Source organism: Camelus ferus, chromosome 16 (genome assembly GCF_009834535.1).
Source record: "Camelus ferus isolate YT-003-E chromosome 16, BCGSAC_Cfer_1.0, whole genome shotgun sequence".
Lineage (NCBI taxonomy): Eukaryota > Metazoa > Chordata > Mammalia > Artiodactyla > Camelidae > Camelus > Camelus ferus.
Genome location: NC_045711.1, coordinates 36,041,432 through 36,061,023, shown reverse-complemented (window position 1 = coordinate 36,061,023; position 19,592 = coordinate 36,041,432). Strand labels below are relative to the sequence as shown.

At 52.7% G+C, this 19,592-nt stretch overlaps 4 non-coding genes across 4 annotated transcripts; 1 reads left to right on the top strand and 3 right to left on the bottom strand.

The window, feature by feature from the left end:
• The first annotated feature begins 1,459 nt into the window (after positions 1 to 1,459).
• Positions 1,460 to 1,650, top strand: LOC116656919. The gene has a single exon (XR_004311924.1). It is a non-coding gene; the product is annotated as a U2 spliceosomal RNA (small nuclear RNA).
• A 3,411-nt stretch (positions 1,651 to 5,061) lies between these two features.
• LOC116656918 lies at positions 5,062 to 5,252 on the bottom strand. Its single transcript, XR_004311923.1, has one exon. It is a non-coding gene; the product is annotated as a U2 spliceosomal RNA (small nuclear RNA).
• A 5,755-nt stretch (positions 5,253 to 11,007) lies between these two features.
• LOC116656921 lies at positions 11,008 to 11,198 on the bottom strand. The gene has a single exon (XR_004311926.1). It is a non-coding gene; the product is annotated as a U2 spliceosomal RNA (small nuclear RNA).
• Positions 11,199 to 15,746: 4,548 nt separating this feature from the next.
• On the bottom strand, positions 15,747 to 15,936 carry LOC116656923. The gene has a single exon (XR_004311928.1). It is a non-coding gene; the product is annotated as a U2 spliceosomal RNA (small nuclear RNA).
• Positions 15,937 to 19,592: the final 3,656 nt, after the last annotated feature.

The following is a 19,592-nucleotide window of genomic DNA, read 5'->3' as shown; positions in this document are numbered from 1 at the left end:
AGGCCAACCAAAAACCCTGTAAGAAAAGGGCCGCCGTCTCCGCCCGAATGAGAGAGTTCGTTCACAGAGAGAACAGAAACGCGGCTCTGAAGCACAGGAGAGGACGCTCAGAGGACTAGAAAACTGCAAATCCACCCTACGCTGCGGTACCATTTTCACTTCTGGGATCAGCCCCTCGTCCCCCTGCCCCTACCATTACACAAAAAAAGCATTCCCAACTTTGATGCCACGCGGGGCTGCTGGCGAGGCTGCGGAAAGAGGCGCTGCCCGAGAACACCTGCCCTACTCTTCCAGTCACCGCCCCTGATCTCTCGAAATTCCAGGCTTCTTGCACTGAGGGTGACCGAGACCGCGACGGCCGCGCACCACCGTGAGAGCGCAGTGGCACCCGGCGGGCCTCCGCAGAGCGCGGTGCCGGGGGACCCGGGGCGAATCGCAGGCCCTTGGGGCACGTCGATTCGAGCGAACTCCGCGGGCGTAAATCGCGCTGAGGAAACGGAGATGCCAAGTTTTTGATTTGCGACGGGCGATGCTCCATTCCAGGGACTATATTCCAGGACATCCTTTCTCAGTACATTCTCCACATTCTCCTCCTCCTCCTCATGGGGGGGGGGGGGGGGGCGGAGCGGGGCGGGGGAGGTAATTAAGTTTACTCATTTGTTTTAGTTTTAGAGGAGGTGCTGGGGATTGAACCCAGGACCTTGTGTATGCTAAGCATGCGCTCTACCGCTTGAACTATATCCTCCCCCCAGGACATCCCTTCTCAGGACGAAACCACCCGGGGACCCGAACCGTCGGGCAGTAACGGGCAGAAGAACACGGACGCAAGCAGAGCAGAGAGGTCCTGGGCAAGGAGAGGCGAAGGGGTGTGGTGGTGGCTGAAGAGCCGTCCTAATCGTGACGTGTCGGGCACTGGCTGAGCGTGTAGGAGGCACGCTCCTTGAACGGTTGTTGAATGTGCAATACGTGCGGGGGAAAGAACGGTGGGCAAAATCAAGTTCTTGATTTCTGGGGTTCCAACGGTGAGAGCTGCTACCGTGTCAGCGCTTCCTTCGCAGTCCGGGGCGGCCGCCCCTCCTCTCCGGTCTTCGGCTGCAAGTGCTTCCAGGGCGGGGAGGCGGGCTCCGGATGGGGTCCTGGCTCCCGATGGGGTCCTGGCTCCCGGCTCCCGGAGGCGGTCCGGAGGGTGGAGTCAGGCGGCTGTAGCCGCAACTCCTCGGAAGGCAGAAGGCGGGGCATGCAGATTAGACAGTGGCTGTTGGGCGCGGGAACGACGGAACAATAAGGGATATAGGGTTTCTCGTTAAAAATGTAGAGAACAAAAACAAAATCTGCTCAAGAGTCTAGTGGCAGCGGTGTGGACGACGCAAAAGGAATGAGACAGTGTGGGTTAGAATGCTCACCGTGACTTAAATGTGGGTGCAGGGGGGACGGTAGCGGCGAGGGCCAACCGATCGGTATCGCTTCTCGGCCTTTTGGCTAAGATCAAGTGTAGTATCTGTTCTTATCAGTTTAATATCTGATACGTCCTCTATCCGAGGACAATATATTAAATGGATTTTTGGAGCAGGGAGTTGGAATAGGAGCTTGCTCCGTCCACTCCACGCATCGACCTGGTATTGCAGTACTTCCAGGAACGGTGCACCCCTCCGGGGGAGCAATTGTCGTCCGAATGATAGTTTGAGCTTTTTTTCCTACTTGCTTTCTCACGGTTTTATGCGGCTGTTTCGGCTTTTCAGGAGGGAATGGTGGCAGAAAGGAGTGAAGTCCGTACGGAGTATACAGCCCGTCAGGCCTTTTTTTTTTCTCCCCCAGCCGGCTGTAGTAAGTAGCCTGACTTCAGTGATAGTCCTCGGGTCCCTGCGATGACCGAGTGTGAGTCGAGAAAGGGGAAAACTCCTTAGGGAGAAGTGCCTGCTGTCTTCTTTCCCCCATTGGCCTTGGTGTGTGTGTGTGGTGTCTGTTTTAGAGGGTGTTTGGTTTTTTGTTTTTCCCGCTGCTGTATTCTCTTTCCGTGCCTCTCTGACTTAAGCTTCGGGGGTTCATAGCGGGAACGTGATTTGTTCCTTTAACAGAAGGAACAAAGCCTTTTGTTAGTTGAGGGAGGGAGGCTCCTCACGGAGAACCGCGGAAGTGACACGGCACCCTCCCTACGCGGGGGGGAGGGGGGAGAAGAGAGATCCACGGAATCTCCTAGCTAGCCTGGCCACGACCTTCCACTCAGTCTGGGCGCGGAGGACGTGGTTCGCCACGCAGGTCCGCACGGGGCTTGCGCTCGGGAACAATGTGTAAAAAACTAAGCAGGAGCTGTGGACAGCAGGCTTTCTGGACACAAACAGTGGGATGCCCCCCTCCCCCCACCCCCCCGTCTCGGAGGGAGGGTGTGTCTTTTTGCAGTAGTTCTGCAGGGAACGTGAAACCTGCTGCTCTGAAATCATCGTATCCCTGTGTGTAGTATAGAATGGAGGTTTTCTTGGGCTGTTTGTCTTCAGACTGCAGAAGAGAATGGAAAATTTCCTGCGTGTCATTGTGGTCTGGGTTAAATATGTGGCTTCCCTATTGTTACTCTGCTGGTGCCAGTTGGCCCTAGGGTCTTCTGATCCAGGAGAGAAGTCACTTGTCTTTCTCCCTCATGTTATTTCCCTTTTAATCAGCTTAATTAACAGGATTAATGTAATGTTTTTATTTGTATCTGTAATACAATTGAGTAGAAGTCTAGACTACAGAGAAGTCGTCCCCCAATTTTTTTTTAAACAGGCTGTTCCTCGGGTTAGTCGTATTTTTTAAATCCACCTTCTAACTTGGTCTTTCCATAGGTACCAATAAATCAGCTATTTTATAATGAGAGCTCTCGGAATCTACCAGTTGAGAAGTATCTCCAATTTAAAAGATCCTTCATCTAACCATTGAGAAATACTATCTTAATACTCAAACCAGTAAGACACGAGGCATCCCCACACGAGAGTGCCAAAGGATGTTAGCCTCCACAAAGTCCAGAAAGTTTATTGCCCAAAATAGTCTAAGAAAGTAAAGGCCAAGGTGTTAAATATACAGATAGACACAGGACTTAAAAGTAATGGAAATGTCTCCTAGAAGGGCTTTTGTTCCCTTAAGGTCTGAATTCTGAAGCCATCAAGCTGGCTTTCTCTAGCCACAGATGTGAAAAGTTAATTTTGTAATATCAAAAGAACCCGAATTTGGCCATTTTTTAGGGCAAGGTTTCACTTAATTCCCAATTAAGTGTTTGCTTGTAAGTGTAAATTATGTACATGCATAAAATCTTCCCAGTGTCTCAACTGGGGTAACCTCAGTGTCTTTCAGCAAAATCGTTGTAGTGTTTTTCAACTAGGGTAACCCAGGTACCTCCTCTTGAAACTAAGTTCAAAGAAAAACTTCTCACAGTTTATTCACCACTAAATAAACTTAGGACCAACAGCCAGTAACAGGAGATCCATGACCGAGGAGAGACTCACCCAAATTTATCGGGACTCTTCTTCAAGGAGGAAGGCAGGCAAAGGGGGCCTATGCTGGCTCTAAGGCTTCAGATCCTTCTTGAGTTCAGGCAAAGGAGAGGTCTGCTCTGGGCCTCTTCAAGGTCGCCAAAACTGTAAAGAAAGATACACAACCTAAAAGTTGCAAGTTAAGTTTTATTCTGGGATCTTATTTAGGAGTGTAATCCGGGAGACAAACCCTGAAGAACTGCTGCAAGGAGGTAAGAGAAGAGCCAAGATAGGTTTTTGCTGGAAAACAAAGCGAAAAAAACCCCCCACATTTAGTCAAACATCAACAGATTACTGCTAATCACAAAGAAGAGACATCTCAGGTTAATGATTATAGTGCTTTTGTATGGGAAGATGCAAGGATCACGTTTCACTGAAATTATTCCCGAGATATGCATTGAACTACCTAGGGGTCAGTATCCGAAGCACAGAAAACATTTGTTTTTCTCCATCCTAAAAGTGGGCCCTGCACCCTCAGTGGGCCAATGCAGTGGCCAGTGGTTTGATTCTTGACAGAGAACTGGGATGGCAGGCAACATTATTTGTTTACTAGTATGGCAGGCAAAATTCTATATCCACAACAGTCAGTGGGTCAGAAGCACGGGTAACAACCTGAACTTCTGATTGGCATATGAAGGGGGCAATATTCTGAGATGCCTTCAGAACCTGTAACTTGCAGGATCTGATGCTTATTCCAGGTAGATACTTGTCAGAATTCAGTTGAAATTGGAGGACAGCTAATCATTATCGGCTGAAAATGGGAGAATAACTTTAGCGGTGGTTGAAAGACCACCACTTGTCAGCAAATGAACTACTGCAAAAAGACACACCCTCCCTCCGAGACGGGGGGGTGGGGGGAGGGGGGCATCCCACTGTTTGTGTCCAGAAAGCCTGCTGTCCACAGCTCCTGCTTAGTTTTTTACACATTGTTCCCGAGCGCAAGCCCCGTGCGGACCTGCGTGGCGAACCACGTCCTCCGCGCCCAGACTGAGTGGAAGGTCGTGGCCAGGCTAGCTAGGAGATTCCGTGGATCTCTCTTCTCCCCCCTCCCCCCCGCGTAGGGAGGGTGCCGTGTCACTTCCGCGGTTCTCCGTGAGGAGCCTCCCTCCCTCAACTAACAAAAGGCTTTGTTCCTTCTGTTAAAGGAACAAATCACGTTCCCGCTATGAACCCCCGAAGCTTAAGTCAGAGAGGCACGGAAAGAGAATACAGCAGCGGGAAAAACAAAAAACCAAACACCCTCTAAAACAGACACCACACACACACACCAAGGCCAATGGGGGAAAGAAGACAGCAGGCACTTCTCCCTAAGGAGTTTTCCCCTTTCTCGACTCACACTCGGTCATCGCAGGGACCCGAGGACTATCACTGAAGTCAGGCTACTTACTACAGCCGGCTGGGGGAGAAAAAAAAAAGGCCTGACGGGCTGTATACTCCGTACGGACTTCACTCCTTTCTGCCACCATTCCCTCCTGAAAAGCCGAAACAGCCGCATAAAACCGTGAGAAAGCAAGTAGGAAAAAAAGCTCAAACTATCATTCGGACGACAATTGCTCCCCCGGAGGGGTGCACCGTTCCTGGAAGTACTGCAATACCAGGTCGATGCGTGGAGTGGACGGAGCAAGCTCCTATTCCAACTCCCTGCTCCAAAAATCCATTTAATATATTGTCCTCGGATAGAGGACGTATCAGATATTAAACTGATAAGAACAGATACTACACTTGATCTTAGCCAAAAGGCCGAGAAGCGATACCGATCGGTTGGCCCTCGCCGCTACCGTCCCCCCTGCACCCACATTTAAGTCACGGTGAGCATTCTAACCCACACTGTCTCATTCCTTTTGCGTCGTCCACACCGCTGCCACTAGACTCTTGAGCAGATTTTGTTTTTGTTCTCTACATTTTTAACGAGAAACCCTATATCCCTTATTGTTCCGTCGTTCCCGCGCCCAACAGCCACTGTCTAATCTGCATGCCCCGCCTTCTGCCTTCCGAGGAGTTGCGGCTACAGCCGCCTGACTCCACCCTCCGGACCGCCTCCGGGAGCCGGGAGCCAGGACCCCATCGGGAGCCAGGACCCCATCCGGAGCCCGCCTCCCCGCCCTGGAAGCACTTGCAGCCGAAGACCGGAGAGGAGGGGCGGCCGCCCCGGACTGCGAAGGAAGCGCTGACACGGTAGCAGCTCTCACCGTTGGAACCCCAGAAATCAAGAACTTGATTTTGCCCACCGTTCTTTCCCCCGCACGTATTGCACATTCAACAACCGTTCAAGGAGCGTGCCTCCTACACGCTCAGCCAGTGCCCGACACGTCACGATTAGGACGGCTCTTCAGCCACCACCACACCCCTTCGCCTCTCCTTGCCCAGGACCTCTCTGCTCTGCTTGCGTCCGTGTTCTTCTGCCCGTTACTGCCCGACGGTTCGGGTCCCCGGGTGGTTTCGTCCTGAGAAGGGATGTCCTGGGGGGAGGATATAGTTCAAGCGGTAGAGCGCATGCTTAGCATACACAAGGTCCTGGGTTCAATCCCCAGCACCTCCTCTAAAACTAAAACAAATGAGTAAACTTAATTACCTCCCCCGCCCCGCCCCCCCCCCCCCCCCCCCCCCCATGAGGAGGAGGAGGAGAATGTGGAGAATGTACTGAGAAAGGATGTCCTGGAATATAGTCCCTGGAATGGAGCATCGCCCGTCGCAAATCAAAAACTTGGCATCTCCGTTTCCTCAGCGCGATTTACGCCCGCGGAGTTCGCTCGAATCGACGTGCCCCAAGGGCCTGCGATTCGCCCCGGGTCCCCCGGCACCGCGCTCTGCGGAGGCCCGCCGGGTGCCACTGCGCTCTCACGGTGGTGCGCGGCCGTCGCGGTCTCGGTCACCCTCAGTGCAAGAAGCCTGGAATTTCGAGAGATCAGGGGCGGTGACTGGAAGAGTAGGGCAGGTGTTCTCGGGCAGCGCCTCTTTCCGCAGCCTCGCCAGCAGCCCCGCGTGGCATCAAAGTTGGGAATGCTTTTTTTGTGTAATGGTAGGGGCAGGGGGACGAGGGGCTGATCCCAGAAGTGAAAATGGTACCGCAGCGTAGGGTGGATTTGCAGTTTTCTAGTCCTCTGAGCGTCCTCTCCTGTGCTTCAGAGCCGCGTTTCTGTTCTCTCTGTGAACGAACTCTCTCATTCGGGCGGAGACGGCGGCCCTTTTCTTACAGGGTTTTTGGTTGGCCTTGGTCCTAAGGGCCTGTATCTGCCATCTCCACATGAAGGGGGCTGGCCCTTCGTCTGTAATGTAGGCGGTGACTATGTTCTCCTGTTGGATATCTGTCTTTTGGCTTTGCTTAAGGTGTTGACTCCATTTGCTTAAGGTTCCATTCAAAGTCCTCTTTATAAAAATGGTCAGGGTGATCGATTTAAAACTGTCTTTCAGATTCTGAGTCAACTTTAGAAAGGACTTATAAGGTAATTTCCTAAATCTTCCTCAAGGTCTTCTTTTTCTTCTTCTCAACATCCATCTGAACCTTTGAGTCGTGTGGTGCTTACTCTGGAGCACAGAGTACATGCGTGAATGTTTCCTTCGCAAATTCGAGAAGCCACCTTTACTCCTCACCAGCGTCACATGCACATTTCTGGGTCATAATCCTGAAGTTTTCTTTGAGAAGAAGCAGAACACACTGACCTAACCACCTTTGATTCTGACGCCAGGGACTCACCCACGCATGCAGACGATGGTTGGTGCACCTATCAGACGGAGCCCAGCACTGAGAGGTCACAGTGATCAGACTGCTGCCCCCTAGGCGACCTCGGTCAAGTGGGGGGTCACCTATAGGGATGAGCCTTCTCCTGAGAACGGATGCGGGTTCCGGAAGTGACGGGCACTACACAGTGGACAGACTCTCTGCCCGACCAGGAGACCGGGTGAAAAAGCTCCTGCCTTTACCCTGGGGAAATGTGTTTGCCCGGGAGGACACAGCTGCCAGCGTCCCAGCTGGGGTCCGGGGTCCAATCGCAGCAGACTCTCGGCCTCCTGACTTCACTACCTGTTCCAGCTTAACCAATGGTCATCGATCACCTATGACTCAAGCCGCCAGGGCCTGTGCTTAGTCCCGGGAGTAGAGATGGAACAGACACGCTCCTGTCCCCGGGGAGCGTCCAGCCAGGGCCAAGTCACCAGGACACCAGGTTTGATGAGGATGAACACATGGGCGTGCCTCCCACAGGCGGTGACTCCCTTGAGGCGCCAGGCCTCTCCCACTTGGCTCTGGGTCCCCGCCGAGAGCGGGCGGTACATACCCAATACATGAGAAGGTGGGACGGAACACGAAGGCGGCTAAACCAGGAGGGCCTTCCTGACCTTCGGGAGGGCTTATAGGACAAGTCAGGACTTGGGGGAGAGGGGAAGCATGTTGATACAAGCGGGGAACCTGGGCCTTGGAGCCTGAGGCAAGAGCATGGACAAAAATACAGAGGGCTAAGCAAGGGGGGGATCTGGGGGAATGGAGGGGACTGGTCTGCACACCGCTGACCTGCCCAGCCACTGGAGGGCCTCAAAACTGCTCCAGGGAACACTTGCTTCTGGTGGGCTCTTTCCCACTATAATCGTCCCCCAACCCTCAAGTCCATCCCCTCACAGGCTCATCCATATCTCAGACTCGGCCAGCTTGTTCAGCTTCTCTCGGAGAACCCGCAACCCACCCCCCAACCCCCCACCCCACCCCTACCTCAGCTCTGGCCGGAGCCCTCCTTAGATCAGACCGAGGCAGTTCGGCCCAGGAAACCTTTGTGTGCAGAAGCCGAGACTCTGTTGGTGGGCCGACAGACTCTGACCCGATGGGCGTTTGTGGAATGTCCACCGTGGAAGGCAGGCTCACAGAAGGTCCCGAGACCCTCTGTTCGGCGCCCGTCGAAGGAGGCTTTCCACCCACATCTCCTAGAGGGGAAAGCAGCTTGCAGGGTGTGGTGGAGAGTCTGACCCTGTTTTGAGGCTGGGCTGTTGACAGCTTTTAAGCCTCGCCACTCCTTCTTCCTCACGCCTTGCTATGTCTGAGCCAGCTGATGGGAAAAGCCTCACCCTGGCCCCTCTGCTCACCGCCAACCTGGCCTCCTTCCCTCCCTCTCAGGCCATTTTCAAACTTGCTGGGGGAGCCACCCTGCCGTCGCTGGAAAGCCTCATTTCGTGAGTTATAAAGCTTTTCACACCCCCTTGGTGCAGGTGGGTCTGTGTGTGTTGGGGGGGGGGGTGTCATCAGTCCCGACTCGCAAAACAAACCTGGGGTGGGTGGGGAGGGCCACACAACGTGGAAGCTATGGGACTTGCCCTCAACATATTCCAGTGTGGGTCCGTGGGCCTCCCCACTAGACTGGGTGGCCGCATGTCTGTGACACAACTGGGAATTCAGTAGTTCCTTGTCCATCCACTCTTCACTGAGTGTCTACTGTGTGCTAAACGCAAAGCCAGCCTGGGACTGTCCGACACCGATTCATGACTGGATTGGCAGGAGCACAGCAAACACTTTCACTGTCACGGAAAAGTCAGTATGGCAGAACAAGGGGGCCTGCGGCCGGCGTTTTCACTGGACGCTCTAAGCAGTGCTGCTGGGCGCCACAGGTGCAGCAGAAACACTTGGAGAGTTGAGAAGTACGCCGAGCCTCCGGCCCCACCCGAGAGATTCTGGGGCCGTTGCTGCCCAGTGGTGCTGGGACACCTGGACGATTTCAACCAGCCTCGCCCCCGGCCCGTCCCCAACCACCCCCCATCCCCCCCACCCCCACCCCCACCCCCCCGCCGCCAAGGTACACAGATAGATAGATAGATAGATAGATAGATAGATAGATAGATAGATAGATAGGTAAGTAGAACAAATTTTCCTTCCCTATCAGAGAAGACCCTTGCAGGTATGATCTCAGTTACCTGTAATTCCTTCTGGAAGGCAGGGGTCCTGGCAGAGCCGGTTTGAGGGCTACCTGAAGGAATCCGATTTCAATCACCTAAAATTGGAGGCGGTGCTCAACTTAACGACATGGGCATCCTACTTGGGTAGGATGTTTCTACCAGAAACTGATCTTCATTAAATTTTCCGCCGGCAGGGTCAACCTCAGGGGCAGAGGTCGAGTCAGTAAAGCAGGCATGTCAAGAAAACACTTAACAAATGGGCTGTCACTTCACACTGGCCAGAATGGCCATCATTAAAAAGTCTACAAATAAATGCCTGAGAGGGTGTGGAGAAGAAGGAACCCTCCTACACTGTCGGTGGGAATGTAAATCGATGTAGCTCCTATGGAGAACAGTAAGGAGGTTCCTTTAAAAGCTAAAAATAGACTTACCACATGATCCAGCAATTCCGCTCCTCTGCCTATCCGGGGAAAACTCTAATTCGAAAAGATACATGCACCCCAATATTCATAGCAGCACTATTTGCAATAGCCAAGACACAGAAGCAGCCTAAATGTCCATCAACAGATGAATGGATAAAGAAGATGTGGGTGTGTGTGGGTGTGGGTGTGTGTGTGTGTGTGTGTGTGTGTGTGTGTGTGTGTGTGTGTGTATACACAATACACATACACAACGGAATATCACTCAGCTTTAAAATAGTGAGATAATGTCATTTGCAGCAACATAGATGGACCTAGAGATTATCATATTAAGTGAAGTAAGTCAGACAAAGACAAATATCATATATCACTTACATGTGGAATCTAAAAAAAAAAAGTACTTACCAGACACACACTCCTGTACCTAAAATAACAACAAGGGCCTCCTGTATAGCATCTATATAACACAGGGAACTATAGTCAATATCTTGTAAAATAACCTATAATGGAAAAGAATCAATGTATGTAATGTATATAATACAGAATCACTTTGCTGTACACCTGAAACTAACACAACATTGTAAGTCAACTATACACTTCAATCCAAAAAAAAAAAAAAAAAAAAGAGGCAGCAAATACTGCAGCTTTGACAGGTCACTGAGTTTCAGGAGGTTCGGGAGGAGGAGGTTGGGAGGCTGAGAGAGAAACGAGGATGGAGCAAGAAGAGACTGGTCCTGATGGCTTCGCACATTAGCGTCAGCAGACATGTGACTGTGAGCAGGTAGAGCGCCCGTGGAGAAAAAGCTCGTCTTTTGTGCTCACCTCCAGCACTTCAAGCCCTGAGCTGTGCTCCTGCCGTGGCACTGCCGCAAACCTCCCGCCTCGCACGCGGGTCTCTGAAACTCCGCCTGGGCCCGGCTCAGAGCAGTGCTTTCTCCCGCCACTGAACACGAAAAGACACCCAAGCACTTCAAAGCTATCAAACTACGTGGATACCGCCGTTTCTACTGGGAGACTCGGAAGGCGGCTGAGAAACTGCTCATAAGCCGACCTTAAGACAAGAGTCCACGTCGTGAGGTACTTTCGACAAACAGCTTGTTGCTGCAGCCGGCTCGCTACTACGACAAAAAAACAAAGGGAAAAGCTCGAAGAACTACCAGAAGAGTTCCTACGGCAAGTCTGCTTTTGGCATTACCGTTATTATGTCCCCGAGACGGGGATGCACCGTTCCTGGAAGTACTGCAATACCAGGTCGATGCGTGGAGTGGACGGAGCAAGCTCCTATTCCAACTCCCTGCTCCAAAAATCCATTTAATATATTGTCCTCGGATAGAGGACGTATCAGATATTAAACTGATAAGAACAGATACTACACTTGATCTTAGCCAAAAGGCCGAGAAGCGATACCTAGCGAGTTGCCCTCGCCGCCACCGTCCTCCCTGCATCTCCATGCAACTCACGGTGAGCACCCTAACCCTCGGTCGACATTCCTGGCTCACTATCCTGTGTAACTCCAGACCTGTGAAGCTCCAGTTGTCTCCCGCACTCCTGGTCAATTTTCACATCCCTTTTTTGCTCCTGGGACCCCCCAACCTTCCCCAGAGGAAGACTCGCTATTTGCATGCCCCGCCCTCCCCCGCCCCAGGGGCGTGTCCACACCGCCGTCCGGCCCCGCGCACGCTGCACCCCACCAACTCCTGGCGGAAGGCAGTGGGTTGCCGTTGGGCGGCGGGAGCCGGTTGGTGGAAGGAGTTGCGGGCCGAGAGCCGCCCGCGGGCTCCCGAAGTGAGTCCCGAAGCGAGTCCCGAAGCGAGTCGCGGAGACGTAGCTGTGCATCCGGGAGAGCAGTGTCCGCCGTGGACCGCCTGGCAAGGCCCGGCCCTTGGGCAGGAACCGTCGTGACTGTGCACCTGTCTCCGCTCCGCCCTCCTCCCCAAGCTCCTTAACTGAGACTGCGGGATCGCCACGAGGGTGGACAGTCTTTCCTCGGTTCTCCGCAAAGCCTGTAGTGTGAGCTGTAGGGACTGGGACACTAGCACAGTCGGCCCTTGCCCTAATGTCTCATCAGTTCTGTCCAGTCTGTGGGAAACGAGGGAAAGGAACCCTGAAGGCTCGACAGTCACGTGCCAGGCACTGCGCTGCATTCTTTGTTTGATAGGTTTGAACCCACTTGGATCCTGGAGACCCTAGAGCGGTTTGACGCTGTTACCATCCTCATTTCACAGACGTGATCGCCAAGCCCAGAGAGGTGGAGACACTTGTCCAGAGTCACACAGCTAGTAGGCTGTTGACCTGCAGGACTGATCACCCTGCCTCAAGACAAAGCCCTGGTCTGGAGCAGAGGCCCCGCTAACTGATGGGATTCCACAGGAGGGAAACCGTGAGAACAGGAAGTCGACCTTGGAGGGGAGAAGGGCTGCTGGTGGCACACACACGGGTTTGCTGGCGCCAGGCCTGTAGCACGACGGCTCCCGTAAGGGCAGGTGGCATCTGGGGTCAGGTTCCTGCCTCACCCTGCCTTGGCTCTTGACTCCCGGACTCTCTGCCCGCCTGGCTTTTCTCTTTTACGTGTTCTCCCGGAACCCTACCCACCCTCCCGACAGATTAGCTCTGAGGCCCTCTGTGGACATGCCCAGCAGGAGTCAGCCCTCCACTAGCAAACACTGGGGAGAAACAGCGTTTTGGCCAGATAGTTCTCTGAACCTTCATCTCCTCGCGGGAACCCCGGCCCTAAGAAAACCTAACGGGGCCTGTTTTGAGCAACTTCCCTCCCCACCCTCACCGGAGGCGCCCCTCGGTGCCCCAACCTGGTCTGGAGTTTCTAGGTAGCTGCGGCAGACCCGACATGTTTATATAGGTGCTTTGCTTTGGCTGTAACCCTGCCTCCCCCACTCTCCGACTCTCCGACCCTACCCTGCCCCCACCTCAGCTACTGGGAAGATTCCCGCTTGGACTGCGTTTTCCACCACTTAGATCAGTGCCCGGCACCGATATACTTGTGAAATGCAGGAGTCGGAGTCGATGGAGAAGGATTAAAGAAGATGACATGGGGAGGTGGTTCTGGCTTATACATGACTTGGTGTGACCTTTGTGCTATCTTGAACAGCCTGTCTTGAGGCCTAGCAAAAGTACATCGTTGCTTTCCTCTAACCACGGAAGACAAGGGTGCATTGTCCAGAACTAAAGAATGTCGGTTTTGAAGAGAGAGACAGAGACCTCCCTTCCCGAGATGTCAATGCTAGGACTTCTGCGACGATGAGGCTCCCGTCCCAGGCGCCAAGGCCAGACTGGCTCCCTGTGCCCATGCTGATCTGTCTTTTTTGGAAACCTCAAAGGAATGTATCCCTGTCATGGTTTATGCTCTTTGCTGGGACAAGACAGAAAACTGTGCGGAACACCACCGTGCTTCTCTGGAGCAGCTCATCAGAGCTTGAGGGGCTGCCTCCCCCTCCCAGACTGTAGATCTCAGTTTGGCTCTAACAAAACTCTCCTCTGTTCTTCTTATAGATTAGCTTATTGATTGTTTCCATCCACAGTATCAACCAGCTCGCCCAGCCCCAGGGTGTGGGTGGATATGATGACCGCCCTTCAGGCATCCCCAGTACAAGACCTCTCTGCTTGGTTGCATGTTCCTCAGTGGTCACTTTATGGTTTCCCAGCTATTTGGGAATCGCTGCCAAACTCACAGGTTATGAATTATACCTCAGTGCCATTTAAATATGCATTTCTTTCTTTATAGGTAGGTGGCACATCTTTTTGTATGTGAAAAACCGTAATTTATTATCTTTCCCGTGGACTGTGTGATCTTTGTCCATGTTTTACTGAGTGGTTTGGTTTCTTCTGATCACATTCTCAGATTTCATTATAGAATACTGAGATAAACCCTGCCTGTGATACATCTGCAAATATTTTCCCCCAGTTTCATTCACCTTTTTTGACCTGTGCAGACATGTATTTTGTATAGGCAAAGTGATCAGTGCTTTGCAAACAGTTGACTTTTGGAGTCTGGGTCATAACATGGAGTTGGGTCATCCTGGAAGTCGCTGAGACCCAGTGAAGAGTGCAGGAGGTTGATGGGGGTGGGGGGTGGGGGGTGCTTAATGCTTTGAAAAAGTCGAGGAAGGGAGGAAGCAAGGATGGGCTTGGCCAGTTAGAGGGAGGTTCTGAACAAAGATGGCGGCTAGAGGAGCCCCGAATCCCCCCATGCCCCAACCCTAGAAAGGGCCAGGCCTAGTGCCTCTCTGAGTTCAGGACTGAGGGCCCATTCTGGACACCTTTGCTGCCACAGTGGCCCTCTGCTCATGTGCCCATCGTGCCAGACCCGGGGGGACCAGCTATACGTGCTGGTGGAGTCATCGTGTACGTTGCGTGTCCACTGCCTCTCCTCCTCCTGCTCAGGCTCCGTCCCGACATGTCAAGTCCATCATAGGATGGCTGCTGCCGCCGCCCCCTTCTCCAACTGTCCCCTGGACATTCCTTTTGGGATCCCCTCTGACCTCTCATCCCCTAGATGCTGAAGCGCCCTTCCTGAATGCCTGTCCTTCCTTGGCTTCAGGCACTCTAAGGTGTTGTGGGTTTTGTTTTGTTTTGTTTTGTTTTGTTTTGTTTGTTTTGTTTGTTTTTTCCTCCCAACCCCCATGCTGGATCCTTAGGGACAGATAGGTTTCGGATTTCAGAATTTTTCAGATTTTAGAAATACGGACTGTTTCTATGAAACACTCTAGTTACAATCAAGCACGTTAATATCTCTGCATCAAATGACGTGAATGTTCTCAACAAGCAGGATACAAAGAAACTAATGCCTTGCAACAACTGAGGGTGTATTTTGCTGAACCGTGAGTGTGGTCAATTCCTGAACTGACCGGAAGGGATTTTAGGAATTTCAGATTAGGAAAGTCATGTGCACATGCGCACTCATAATGAATTATTGCTCTGTTTTCTCCAAGGGAGACTATCAACTTTCTCAGAGCAGGGCCTGTCTTTTTTTATACCTGTGCACCTGTCACTGGGTCTTAGCACACGGTAGCCACTCCATACATTATTTCTTGAATGAATAAACCCTAATTCATACCATTCCCTGGAATCTGATCTCGTGTGTGTCTAGGGGTGGGGGTGGGGCGGATGCCATGGGAGGAGAGGTGTATGCCTCCACTCTCTTTTCGAGTCGAAAACTTCTACAAGCACCCTCTTTTCCTTTCCACCCTCTACCCCGAGGAAATCCCTAGATTGAAAAGTTCAAATAGGATGATCACCCACTGTGTATGAATCATGTTTTAAATTTTTCTATACGTTGAATGCTTGACATCTTGCGGGCCTGCTGGCCTGGAAGAGACTGCCCCTCCCAGGACTAGCTAATTCCTAGAGATGCAACCGACTTGCCTTGGGAGCCTGCTGTCATGGGCAAACCAACCTTGTAGCACGCGTATCTGCAACTGCCCCCTCTATGTACGCTCACACTCCAGCTAGTCAGTCCCCTGAGCTTTGCTATCTGACTGCTAGAGAACAGCCCCATGTAATATATAGCCCAAGGCCCACGGAACCCTATTCCAATTGTCCAATCCTAACAATCCTAACCTTGCTCAAACCTTCTTACCCTGCCTTATGTCCCCCTCCCCCAGGCCATGCTTTCTCTTCTCCTGCCTCCCAGCCAAGAAAGCTGAGACCCCATGGGGCTTACCCCCGGGGGGCTATCGTGGCCCTGCCCGGGGGCTGCCAGCTAGGGTCGTTCTTCCGCGAAGCGACCCGCCGAGCTGCGGAAAAACTGTGTCTGCGAGCCTGCACGCCTTCACAGAAAAAGGTGGCGACGAAAAACGAGCACGCCGAAAAAAACCCACAACAGCCGTTAGCTGGAAAAAAAAGCAGCCGAGAACAACCGAGAACAACTAAGCTGTAGGCTGGATAAGCCAGTAGCCAGGTCGCAGTCTACCATTATGTCACTCAGTTGTTTCCCCGGGTGGGGTGCACCGTTCCTGGAAGTACTGCAATACCAGGTCGATGCGTGGAGTGGACGGAGCAAGCTCCTATTCCAACTCCCTGCTCCAAAAATCCATTAATATGTTGTCCTCGGATAGAGGACGTATCAGATATTAAACTGATAAGAACAGATACTACACTTGATCTTAGCCAAAAGGCCGAGAAGCGATACCTAGCGAGTTGCCCTCGCCCCTACCGTCCTCCCTGCATCCATGTTCAACTCACGGTGATGCCTCTCCTGCTCACTCGAGGCCTCAATTCCTGTGCCTCCTTGACTGTACTGTGGGTATCACTGCACTAGAGCCTTCTGCAGCTTTTTTATCCCTAAATTGTAATAGAGAAATTGTGTATATTTTTGCGGCTTCGTCCTTCTCGGGCTGAAGCGCCATCTCTAATTTGCATGGTCCGCCCTTTCCCGCCCGAGGAGGCGTGGCTACGAGGGCCGACTTCCCCCCTCGGGACCGCCCCTGGGCGCCCAGAGCTGAAGCGGCTGGGCTTGAGGGGGTGCTCCTCTTTGATACAAACGGAGAGAAAAGACAGGCAGAACTGGAGAGGAGGATACAGGGCGGCCAAGGGGCCTGTGGAAGGACCTGCTGCCCGAGAGGTTTCCCGAAGACAAGGTCCCAAGACATATTCGCTAGAAGCGCCCAGACTGCAATGTGTTAAGTAGGCCTCCGCCGGCGGAAAGACGAGCTCCGTGTGGTCGGAAGAGGGGCTCAGCCTGAGTCCGGGGAGCGGGACGTCTGGAGCGGGGCTTCCCGGAGCCGGCAGGGTAACCTCTTTGCGAGGCGGCAGGCGGATGGGCAAGGGCCAGACAGGGCAGCTGGAGGGATTCTCTCCAAGCCCGGCACCTGCGTCTTTCGGTGCTTCTACCAATGGACCATATCCTGGGCTTCGTACAGAAAGCTCCCTCTGCCTGAGACTTCGTGTGCCTACACCTTCTCCTTACCTAGCCACTTCTTACGCAGATCCTCTGGGCTCCGCTGGGCTGTCACTTCCTCCAGGAAGCCTTCCTTAAGAGCTCTTCCGCACCCCACCCCCAGTCTGATTAGCCGCCCTCGTATATAGTTCATCCCACCCCGTCATTCATTTCAAGTACCCCATTCACCACCCTTTAGGTCAATTCTTTATCGTCTCCACTGAAATCTGACATCACTGACGGCGGTGACCCTCGTCGGCACTTATCTCTGGATCCCAGCTCTAGCCCAGTGCGCGGCCTGTAGCAATAGGCGCACAGCACGCGTTTGTTGAGTGAATACAAGCTGCACAGAACAGACTGAATCAAAGAAGCAATGAGGAGGAGGGGACTGGCCCGATCCAGGGGTGAAGAGGGAAGATGTGGCCAGGGTGGCAGGACACCAGAGAGGAGACAACTGCCAGGGATGCACTGGGCATCCAGACCAGTCAATGCAACCGGGCCTCTGGCCAAGTGGGGATAAAGCTTCCCAGCGGCACAGTTTCTCTGTGCCAAAGGCTGCTGGCTCCCGCAGTCAGCATTTACCTTTCCCAGCCTCCTTCCCAACAGAACTTCACTTTAGTTGGGGAGTTTCTATTTCTTTCATTTGATCTCGGAAATGCCAGCAGGTATCATGGAGGTAAGACTGAAACCCAGTCGGTCATTTCACCCTGCAACACACACGGCCTGATGCCAGGTGCTGCCTGAGCCCCTCCCAGTGCCCACCCCTGCGCGGACCACCCTACCTGTATTAGCTCATTTAATTCCCTCATGGCTCCATGAGGTGGTTATCGTCGTCGTCGTCGTCGTCGTCATCGTCATCATCACCATCATCCGGGGCCAGGACTAGGGTGAGGCCAGTGAGGAACTTGCCTTGGGGGGGGAACACTGAAGGGAGTGCCAGCCAAAAAACACTCTTCAGTAATCAAGATAAATCATATTTTAGCACAACTCATCTATCTTGTGTATCAGATGATCGAGCTGTTTATGTTGATACTGGGCTTTTGGGGGCTCCCTTAAACTTTTTGGCCAAGGCAAGTGTCTCCCTCTCTCTCCCTCCACTCTAGTCCCCGCTTGGTTTTTCTCCTCCCCATTCTGCTGCCCTGAGCCGTCTCAGCTACCGGCCGCCTGTAGCCAGGGAGCACTGGAATCGTGGTCCGTCCTCCTCGAGATGTGCTGTAAGTGAAAACTACGTATGGGATTTCGAAGAATTAGGATTCAAACTCCAAAATATCTCAGTAATTTTTATATTAATCACAGATTGAAGTCATAGTTTAGATATCCTCAGTTAATAAACAACGAAACTGAATTCCACCTGTCTCTGTATTTTTCTCCTGTGTCTAAGAAAATTTAAATTTCCACACGTGACTCACGTATTTCTAGTGGAAAGCACTGTTGTAGACTGACGTGCCGAGAGGCTGAGCGGCTTGCCAGAGGTCACGCAGCTGAACGGAGCACAGTCAGGGTTTGCATTGGAGCGGCCTGCTAACTACACGGGGCCTCCGTTTCTTTAAACTGGGGGAATGGGGAGAATGACAGTGCCGCTCAGATCAGGGGACTTGTGAAGCTACACGTGGGAATGCGAGCCCACGGGAATGACTTAATACGTGCGCTCTGGGGAAAGTCACTTCTTGGCTGTAACAGAGAGGTAATTCCATCTTACAGTGCTGTGAATTACCTCCACCTACCCCCCACTTAGCATTCCTGTTTCACACCCCACTTTACCTGGTTTTATTTTTCTGCCGGCTGCCAAGTCGTTATTGACACCCATGGTTGCCACATGACACAGATATGCATGCAGATACAGACGTACGGACACCTAGATCTAGCCGTAAATTCGCAAATATGCAGACGGCATGGCCTGCATTGCCTTTCACCTTGATGGTACAGAGTTGATTGCTGTTCTATCCTCAGCACCCAGGACAGTGCTCGGTACGTCTGTCCTTGGCACTTGTCAATATTGTTGAAACGAACGGAAAATGAGGGTCAAATGACACGATATCTAATGTGCTTAGCCTGCGCCTGACATGACTCTGAAGGCCTCTCGTCGTCCCACGATCTCTGTTCAGATCTGTGGTGTATCAGGCCGTCTGACACCCACTCATTTGGTTTCCCTGAGGAGGGGGTTGCTGTGGTCCAATACCCCAAGTGCTCCTCTCTCTCTCTCTGGTCTCTCCTGTGTCCTGCCTGCTGTTCTGGCCACTTCAACACGTGTTCCAGTCCCATCCGGTTGGACGCACCCTGAGGGCAGGAACGCTTCTGGCCTGGCCTTGTCTCCACCCCCGCCGTGTCACATCAGTTACGGGCGATTGATGACAAACAAGTAGAGTAAGGATAAATTTGCAACCCAAACCACAGAAAAAGTACTTATCTTTCTACTACATAAAGAGCTCTGGAAGTTACTATAAAAGACCAACCATTCAATAGGGAGCAAACGGGTGAATGCCAGGCGTTGCAGTATTTTCCAGTTCCTAGGAAACAAAAAAGCGGTTCTTCAGCCGACATCTTGTATGAAATAAAAACTACACCGCGATGTAAGCTTTCCCACCCTCATCCCCCACCCCCCCACCTGGGCTGGCTGCGGACCCTCCTGGCTGCCCTGACCCCCGACAGGCAGCTCGCTTCCAGGTCGGGAGGCCAACAGGAGCCTTGGATCAAGGAGTTCCAATTCACAGGCCGAGACACTGGGGCCGTGTGTTTCAGTGCGCCGTGTGTGAGCCAGGCCCTGCCTCGGGCACGTTCATGGTCATCATCTCACTTTAACCTTCACGGTCACAGGGGGCGTGTGTTTCATCCCCACGTCTCAGAGTGAGAGGGGCTGCCTGACTCACCCACGAGCTTCCAGAGGTTTCCAAGTCCAGAGCTCTTCCC